General features: G+C 36.6%; 1 protein-coding gene across 2 annotated transcripts in view; it reads left to right on the top strand.

Annotated features, from left to right (window-relative positions):
- Positions 1-263: 263 nt before the first annotated feature.
- The window catches only part of LOC148942141 (uncharacterized), a 34,254-nt gene continuing 25,896 nt past the window's right edge, over positions 264-8,621 (top strand). The window contains exons 1-2 of one of the 2 annotated variants that reach the window (XM_089103071.1): positions 265-343; positions 6,985-7,237. The gene's annotated coding sequence lies outside the window, so the exon portion shown is untranslated. Of the gene's footprint in view, positions 344-6,984; positions 7,238-8,621 lie in introns of both variants that reach the window. The other variant, XM_089103072.1, reaches the window with a different exon arrangement.

Here is an 8,621-nt window from a genome sequence, read left to right as displayed (position 1 = left end):
CTTTTAATCATTACTAGTTTCTTTTGTTTCTGAAAAGAAAACAGAAAAAAATTACGTATTTTAATCTCTTTTATTTGCGTCTGTGTCTCCTATTACTTCCAAATGGGTTGGCTTTTTCAATTTTACCTGTCTTCATTTTTCTCAGGATATGCGTGAGCTCTTTCTCATGTTAAAGTAATTATTTGCTGCGCAAGTTCTTTCTTAATAGCAAAAGGTTAGCTATTTGGAGCTAGTACTAGCAAAAAGGTGAAGAGAGTAATAGGCCTACATTCCTCTTCTCAAGTAGTCTAAAGAAGGATAGAATCAAAATGATATAAAACGACTTTTGACTGTACTGGTTATGGTAATAAAAACTTTATTTTGTGTAAACCAAGCTCCATCCAAATTTCTGTGTAATTAATTTTATAATTTGTATAAGTTTATCGGTTAAATTTAAGTCAACTATTTGGTACCAGGGGTGGCCCTCTTTGGATCCATAGTTGAGGAAACAGACAAGAGGTGTGTGAAATAGATGTTCAACTGAGTAAGTTTTTGGTAACCAATGAATTTGGTGCTTGTGCTCGTCTTTCTTCGTATCTTCCAAAAATGTTTTCATGATCATTGCCTATTGAAATCAAGCTTATTCAGAAATTTTGATCCTAACAAAAGATAACCAAGAAACAGGTGGATCAAAGCCTAAAAGCCGGGGAGGGTGTGATAACCCTCATTTAAATCACTTCTTAATCATATTATACGATTATATCATGGTTTACGTAAAAGCCTACGAAAAAATTTCGTTTTTTATTTGTATTATACATAATAGTATAGAATATTATACACAGAATAATATATTCAGAATATTATAGAGAGAAAAAAGAATACTTTGCGCAAACACGTAACTAAAAGAGCAGTTAAGATTTCGATTCACCTCTTCATTAAAACAGACCATTTCGGGACATTCTTATTTCAGTCTAACGTATCGGAGAAGCTTTCCTCACTCACCAACAATATTAAAGAGTCAGAGATGGATACAGGGGGAGGGCGAGGGGGCACCCCCCTAACGTCGTATAAAGTAGTGTAATTTACTTAATTAACGCAAGTTTGCGTGAATTAAACTTGCTCCTAACGCAAGTTTTTGGGATCAACCTATTTTGCGCCCCCCTAAAAACAATCCTGGATCGGCTTCTGGAGGGAATCTAGTAGAAAATCAAGCATGGTAATTCTCAGCCAATTCTTAAACAACTTATGTTTGCTGATATTCTTTCAGCACCAGATGTAGTTGCTGCAACTTCACAAAGACAACTTGAACTGCTGTCACTTGCAATTTTCTTCAACCAGGACTTCTTTGAAGCGCGTAATCAAACAGTTCATGGTAAGGAACTGTAAGTAAGGCTCAATAGTAACCGAAACTCTAAAAAAAAAAATTTGATACCAATGTATATATCAAAAAGGTTGGTTTTTTATGCTGATTTCAAATGAGTAAATTTCATTAAGTTTAATCTTACTCATCAAAGTTTACGAGCCCGAGAAGATTCTCCTGATTTTCGAAAAAAGGGGGAAACAGCCTCTAAAAGTCAAGCAATCTCAATGAAAATCACACCATCAGATTCAACAGAACCTATCCTTTTTGTAGGTTTCAAGCTCCTGTCTGCAAAACTTTGGAATTTTGTATTTTTTGCCAGAAGAAAGATCCGCATGCGTGTTTATTTGTTTTTTTTTTACGAGTGGTGATCGTATCGACCCAGTGGTCCTTGAATATGGAGAGAGGGCTCGTTCGAACAAAAATTAAAAACTCTAGTGCCCCTTTTAAGTGACCCAAGATATTGAAGGGCAACTAGGCCCCCTCCCCCGCCCCTATTTCGCCCCAAAACGTGCGATCAAAATTTTGAGATGACCATTATATTCATCATAGTTGAAAGGCCCAATAACTATGCCTTTGGGTATAACTTGACCCCCTACCTCCCCAGGGGAAAGGTCTTTAAGCTATAAAATTTACCCATTGTTTTCGCATAGTATTTTTTTTTGGGATGTAGGCATACATTTTTTTTGAGAGGGGGACACATTTTCTGCTGGGGGTTTTCCTATCGGGGAATTTTCCATGGGGAGGGAAGTTTCCAGTGAGTGAACTTGTCAGGGAAAATTATACATTGGTGGAATTTGCCACAATTCCTACACAAAACTCTTTTTATGTGTCTTGCTTTCTCTTTCCCGTATCAATTTTACGCGCAGAATGGTAAAGAGGAATTGTCTGGGGTAAATTTTCACCGGGATTGAATTGTCTAGAGGATATTTCCGTGGGGACAGGGATTTTTTTCGTGGAGGTGGGGCCAGATTTCCTGGCATTATTTAAAAATAATTAGAAATTAAATAAAACAAAATAAGTTTTTTTCAACTGATAGTAAGGAGCAACATTAAAATATAAAACGAACAGAATATATTACGTATATAAAGGGGGTTGCCCCCTCGCAAAACCTCGCTCTTTATTCTAAAGTTTGAATTTTGTCCTAATTCTTAAATTATGACTCTTGAAACACAAGGGCCGTTTAATTAGAACAATAAGACGCCTTTTTAAAAGTACTAAAAAACTTTAGCGTAAAGAGCGAGGTGTTGAGGAGGGGACAGTCCCCTTTATTTAAGTAATAGCTTCTGTTCGTTTTAAGTTTGAATGCTGCTCCTTACTTTTAGTTGAAAACACTTGTTTTTTTTTATTTCATGTCTTGCCAAAAGTGAACAAAAACTTCAATATCAAACAGTTCGTGGTAACGAACTGTAAGTAAGGAGCGACCCGGCTCAATAGTAACTGAAACTCTAAAAACCGGGATTTTGATCTCAATAGATATACCCATTAGATATACCCATAGATTTTGATACCCATAGATACATCAATAGAATCAGATGTTTATGCTGATTTCACATATATAAGTTTCATTAAGTTTAGTTTTACCCATCAAAAGTTACGGGCCTGAGAGAATTTGCCTTATTTTCGAGAAAAGGGGAAACACCCCCAAAAAGTCATAGAACTTTAATGAAAAATCACACCATCGGATTCAGCGTATCAGAAAACCACACTGCGGAAGTTTCAAGCTCCTATCTGAAAAAATGTTTATTTTCTTATTTTTTGTCATAAGAAAGATCACCACGCATGTGTTTTTTTTTCCAGGTGAAATCGTATTTATCTAGTGGTCCTATAATATCGTGATAGGGCTCATTTGAACGGAAATTAAAAGTTTTAGTACCCTTGTTAAGTGATCGAAAAAATTGGAGGGCAACTTGGCACCCTCCCACGCTCATTTTTTCCCAAAGTCACCCAATCAAAACTTTGAGATAGCCATTTTGTTCAGCATAGTCGAAAATTTAATAAATATGTCTTTGAGGATGACTTAATCCCCAACAGTTCCCTGGGGAAGGGCTGGAAGTTATGAACGTTGTCCATTGTTTACATATAGTATTGGTTAATGGGAAGTAGAAAGAGGTTTCAGGAGGGATTTTTTTCTGATGGGGGGGTTGTCAGCGGAGGGGGTTACGGGGGGAGGATCCTTCCATGTAGGATGTTTCCTTGGGGGAAGGGACATTTCTATGAAGGGGGCGCTGGATTTCAGCATTATTTAAAAAACGTTCAGAATTTAATTAAAAAAACTAGTTTTTTCAACTGAAAGTAAGGAGCAACATTAAAACTTAAAACAAACAGAAATTATTACGTAAATGAGGGGGGTCACCCCCTAGTCAACAACACTCCCTCTACGCTAAAGTTTTTTTTAGTACTTTCAAAAGAGCTATCTATTCTAATTAACCGGCCATTGGGATTCAGGGGTTTCTGATTCGAACAAAATTCGAACTTTAGCGTAAAGAGCAAGGTATCGACTAGGGAGCAAATTTCCTAATATATGTAATAAAAAATACGAATATAGAAGTTCGTTACGTAGGTTAGTTCGTAAGTTACTTCAGAACAAAATTTCGAGAAAGCCATTTAGCCAAAAAAGTAAAATTAATATGCAAATTTCGTTTTAATTATTCATGTACGGTGAGCTAAAATCAAAGCTGCATTAATTCAAAAACGTTCCGAAATTAAATAAAAAAAAAAAAAGTTTTTTTAACTGAAAGTAAGGAGCGACATTAAAACTTAAAATGAACAGAAATTATTCCATATGCAAAAGGGGCTGTCCCTTCCTCAATACCTCGCTCTTTACGCTGAAGTTTGAATCTGTCACACAACTTAATTTTTTTAAACAATAAAAAAATTAGCGTAAAGAGCGAGGTATTGAGGAGGGGATAGCCCCTTTCATATACGGAAAAATTTCTGTTCGTTTTAAGTTTTAATGTCGCACCTTACTTTCAGTTAAAAAAGCTTGTTTTTTTATTATTTAATCGGCTTAAAGAGTGGTAGCGTCTGGAGCTTCTATATGGTATGACAAAATGTAGTTCCTAGATCAATGTCTGGAACTGAGGTCCTTTTTTAGAAGGCTAGAATAAGGAGTAAAATTGCCAAATGTCTGCCAGGTAAGCTCTCAGGTCATCTTAGTCCTCTTATTATGCAAGATTCTAAAAAAAATTGAAAACTGATGCATTGAAATCTCGGCTAGACTTTGTGCTTAGCTGTCAATACCATATGCTCCAATTCTTTGATGATAATGTTTGATGGAACCAGCCTCCGGACCAATTTCCATCCTTTTCCCAAACTGCACTGTACTGTTAATTAAACGATTCGATTTTCTCGCCAAATATTCTTTCTAAGGCTTTTTTGTAGCTGATGTTGTTTATTTTCTCACCTTCAAGTGTTTCTGTTGCAATCTTGGTCGTTTACAGGATATTCTAATTTTTCATACTTTTCATCATTTCTAGTACATGAGGCAGGCAATAATATCAAAATTGAGGATCGTCTTCAAAATACTGCTGGTTTGGGCTTTTGTCTATGCATCGACGTTCTTTTTCTGCTTTATCAAACAGTTCGTGGTAACGAACTGTAAGTACGGAGCGACCCGGCTCAATAGTAACAGAAACCGTAAAAAACATATTTTTGACACCAATAGGTATAACACAAGAATCGGATTTTTATGCTGATTTCAAATTTATAAATTGCATTAAGTTAAGTCTTACCCATCAAACGTTACGAGCCTGAGAATATTTTCCTTATTGTCAAAAAAAGGGATAAGTGAGATCAATGAAAATCACACCAACAGGTTCAGCGTATCAGAGAACACTATTGTGTAGGTTTCAAGCTCCTATCTGCAAAAATTTGAAATGTTGTGTTTTTTGCCAGAAGAAAGATCACGGATGCGTCTTTATTTATTTATTTTTCCAGGGGTGATTGCATCGACCCAGTCGTCCTAGACTATCGGAAGAGAGCTCATTCGAAGGGAAGTTAAAAGTTCTAGTGCCATATTTAAGTGACCAAAAAATTGGAGGGCACCTAGGCCCCCTCTCCCACCTCTTTTTTCCCAAAGTCATCCGATCAAAATTTTGAGATAGCCATTTTGTTCATCATAGTTGAAAGGCCCAATAACTATGCCTTTGGGTATAACATGATCCCCCAACAGCCCCACCCGGGAGGTCTTTAAGTTATATAAGTTGCCCATTGTTTGCGCATAGTTTTTGTTATTGGGATGTAGGCATATTTTTTAGGGTGGGGGGGAAACAAATTTTCAGCTGGGGGTTTTCCATCGAGGAATTTTTCATGGGGAGGGAAGTTTCCAAGGAGTGAACATGCCAGGGGAAATTATACACTGGGGGAATTTGCCAGAATTCTTATACAAAATTCTTTTTATATGTCTTGTATTCTCTTATTTGTCCCAATTTTACCTGCATAGTGGTTAAGAGTGATTGTCCGGGGTACATTTTCACCGGGATTGAATTGTCTAGACGATATTTCTGTGAAGAGGGGGTTTCTTCGTGGAGATGGGACCAGATTTCCTGGCGTTATTTAAAAAACGATCATATAGTAGATAATTTCGGAGACCACACTGCCTTTCCATGACGATAAATAAAAGTTCAAATAGGGATAAAATCCTTTTAATAGACAGTGATGATGATAACAGTGATAGAAATTCACAAAAAATACCAGATATTTCATAAAGAAATAAAAACGAGAAAAAAAGGGGTTTTTATAGGACAATTTAATAAACTGAAAAAAAAAAGCGAATATTTCTAGAGGACAAACTCCTCTATTCTTCAGTGCGAAACGAAACGATGTATCAATAAAAGCCAAAAATTAAAAGAATTAAAACCAACTACCTAACAACCATAAAAGCGAGTTATTCGCCAATATCCGCGATTTGCACAAAATCCAAAAAAACATGAACTGCCATCGACGGATACTAGCGAGCTGATATTTCGGTCACATATACAGTGACCGTTATCAGTAGATGACGGTCACTGTATATGTGACCGAAATATCTGGTATTTTTTGTGAATTTCTATCACTGTTATCATCATCACTGTCTATTAAAAGGATTTTATCCCTATTTGAACTTTTATTTATTTAAAAAACGATCAGAAATTAAAAAAACAAGTTTTTCAACTGAAAGTAAGAGCAAAATTAAAACTTAAAACGAAAAGAAATTGCTACGTATATAAAGGGGGTTGCCCTCTCCTCAACACCTCGGTCTTTTTACTAAAGTTTGAATTATGTCCTAATTCTTTAACGATGACACCTGAAATACAAGAGCCGTTTAAATTGAACAATAAGACGCTTCTTTAAAAGTACTAACAAAATTTAGCACAACGAGCAAAGTGTTGAGGAAGGGGCAACCCCCTTTATATACGTAATAATTACTTCTGCTTTCCTGTTTTAATGTGGAAAAAGTTTTTGTGATTTTTTATTTAATTTTGTTAAGAGCTGACAATATTGCTTCAAACGAAGTAACTACTGCTTGCGTGGTCAGTTGTTGAAACCCCTTTGATCCGTTATGTGTTTTGGAGATTGAAGTTATTTTTAATGGAAGAGAAGCATTCTTTAAGGGTGGCAACCCACTTTGTAGATGAAGAGAAGAACCGTTATATTTCTTCTAGGATATTGAATAGCTCTGCTATCAAGAGAGATAAATTGCAATCATGCTCTATAATGGTGTTTAGTTTGTGGGCCTGGCAGGGATTGTAACGGACATGGCGATTGACGAGTTCCGATAGTTTCCGCTGAACTCCATTATACTGGCCGCAGATTGCAGTTATATTTTCCTAAGACTAAAAAGCCGGTACAGCCAGAGGAATTTTCTCCCTTCGACACTGTCCCTGTCGCATTTTCTACCATATCCAAGCTGGTTTTGTGAGTAGCCTCTCTATCATTAGCTGGTTTCAACATCCAATAGTCTCTCTCTCTCTCTCTCTCTCTCTCTCTCTCTCTCTCTCTCTCTCTCTCTCTCTCTCTCTCTCTCTCTCTCTCTCTCTCTCTCTATGTGATCTGATTAAATAAAAAAAACAAGTTTTTTTTAACTGAAAGTAAGGAACGACGTTAAAACTTAAAACGGACAGGAATTATTCCGTATATGAAAGGGGCTGCCCCCTCCTCAACGCCTCGCTCTTTACGCTAAAGTTTTTTATTGTTTAAAAAAATAGAGTTGTGAGAAAGTAAAACTTTAGCTTAAAGAGCGAGGCGTTGAGGAGGGGACAGCCCCTTTCATATACGGAATAATTTCTGTTCGTTTTAAGTTTTAACGTCGTTCCTTACTTTAATTTTCTTTGGTATCGAAATTAGCAAGCTGCTGCCCCAACAACGGGTAAAAGGTATAATTCAGTTGTAGAACTGCCCTCTGCTGCCATGTTAAGAAAACTGGCAGGGTTTTAAGCGTGTCTTGAATTTGTATGATGAATTCTCTCGAAAGGGGTAGGGCTTGAAAGGGGATGAGGGGAATGTACCCCTTTGCCTTTTGTTAAGTCGTATCAGTCGTTAATTTTGGCCCCATTTAGTTTCTGGTGCCAATTCCGATCAAAGACAGGCTGATTCGTTTTTTCTCGTCCTGGAAAGACTTTCAAACTTCCTAGTTGAAAATTGCTTATTTTGACACAAAATAGTTTCAATTGAACCTCCTATTCATCATAGACCTTGTAAAGTTACCTAATAAGAACGAGGTAATTCACTTGCTTTCATTAGAAGTCAGAGAGAAGAAAATTGGCAAAAATTTTCATTCGAAATCTTATTCTTTGATGTTAGATATGACACCTGAGGCTTCAAAATCTGATACGCTTGAAGTTGTAATCCGTGCTATCAAACAGTTCGTGGTAACGAACTGTAAGTAAGGAGCGACCCGGCTCAATGGTAACCGAAACTTTAAAAAACGGAATTTTGATACCAATAGATACATCAAAAGAATAAGATTTAATGCTGATTCTTTCAAGTTTTATCAAGTTTAGTCTTACCCATCAAAAGTTACGCGCCTGAGGAAATTTGGCTGATTTTCGAAAAAAGGGGAAAAGACCCCCTAAAAGCTATAGAACCTTAATGAAAATCACACCATCATATTCAGCGTATAAGAGAACCGTACTGTTGAGGTTTCAAGCACCTATCTACAAAAATGTGGAATTTTGCATTTTTTGCCACAAGAAAGATCACGGTTGCGTGTATATTTGTTTTTTTGTTTTGTTTTTTTTTTTTACCAGGGGTGATCGTATCGACTCAGTGGTCCTAGAATATCGTGGGAGGGCTCATTAGA

This window comes from Artemia sp. Qi Xiang Cuo, chromosome 17 (genome assembly GCF_049724085.1).
Source record: "Artemia sp. Qi Xiang Cuo chromosome 17, ASM4972408v1, whole genome shotgun sequence".
In the NCBI taxonomy this organism is placed as follows: Eukaryota; Metazoa; Arthropoda; class Branchiopoda; order Anostraca; family Artemiidae; genus Artemia; species Artemia sp. Qi Xiang Cuo.
Note: the sequence above shows the minus strand (reverse complement) of the source record. Positions and strands in the feature narration are given on the sequence as shown.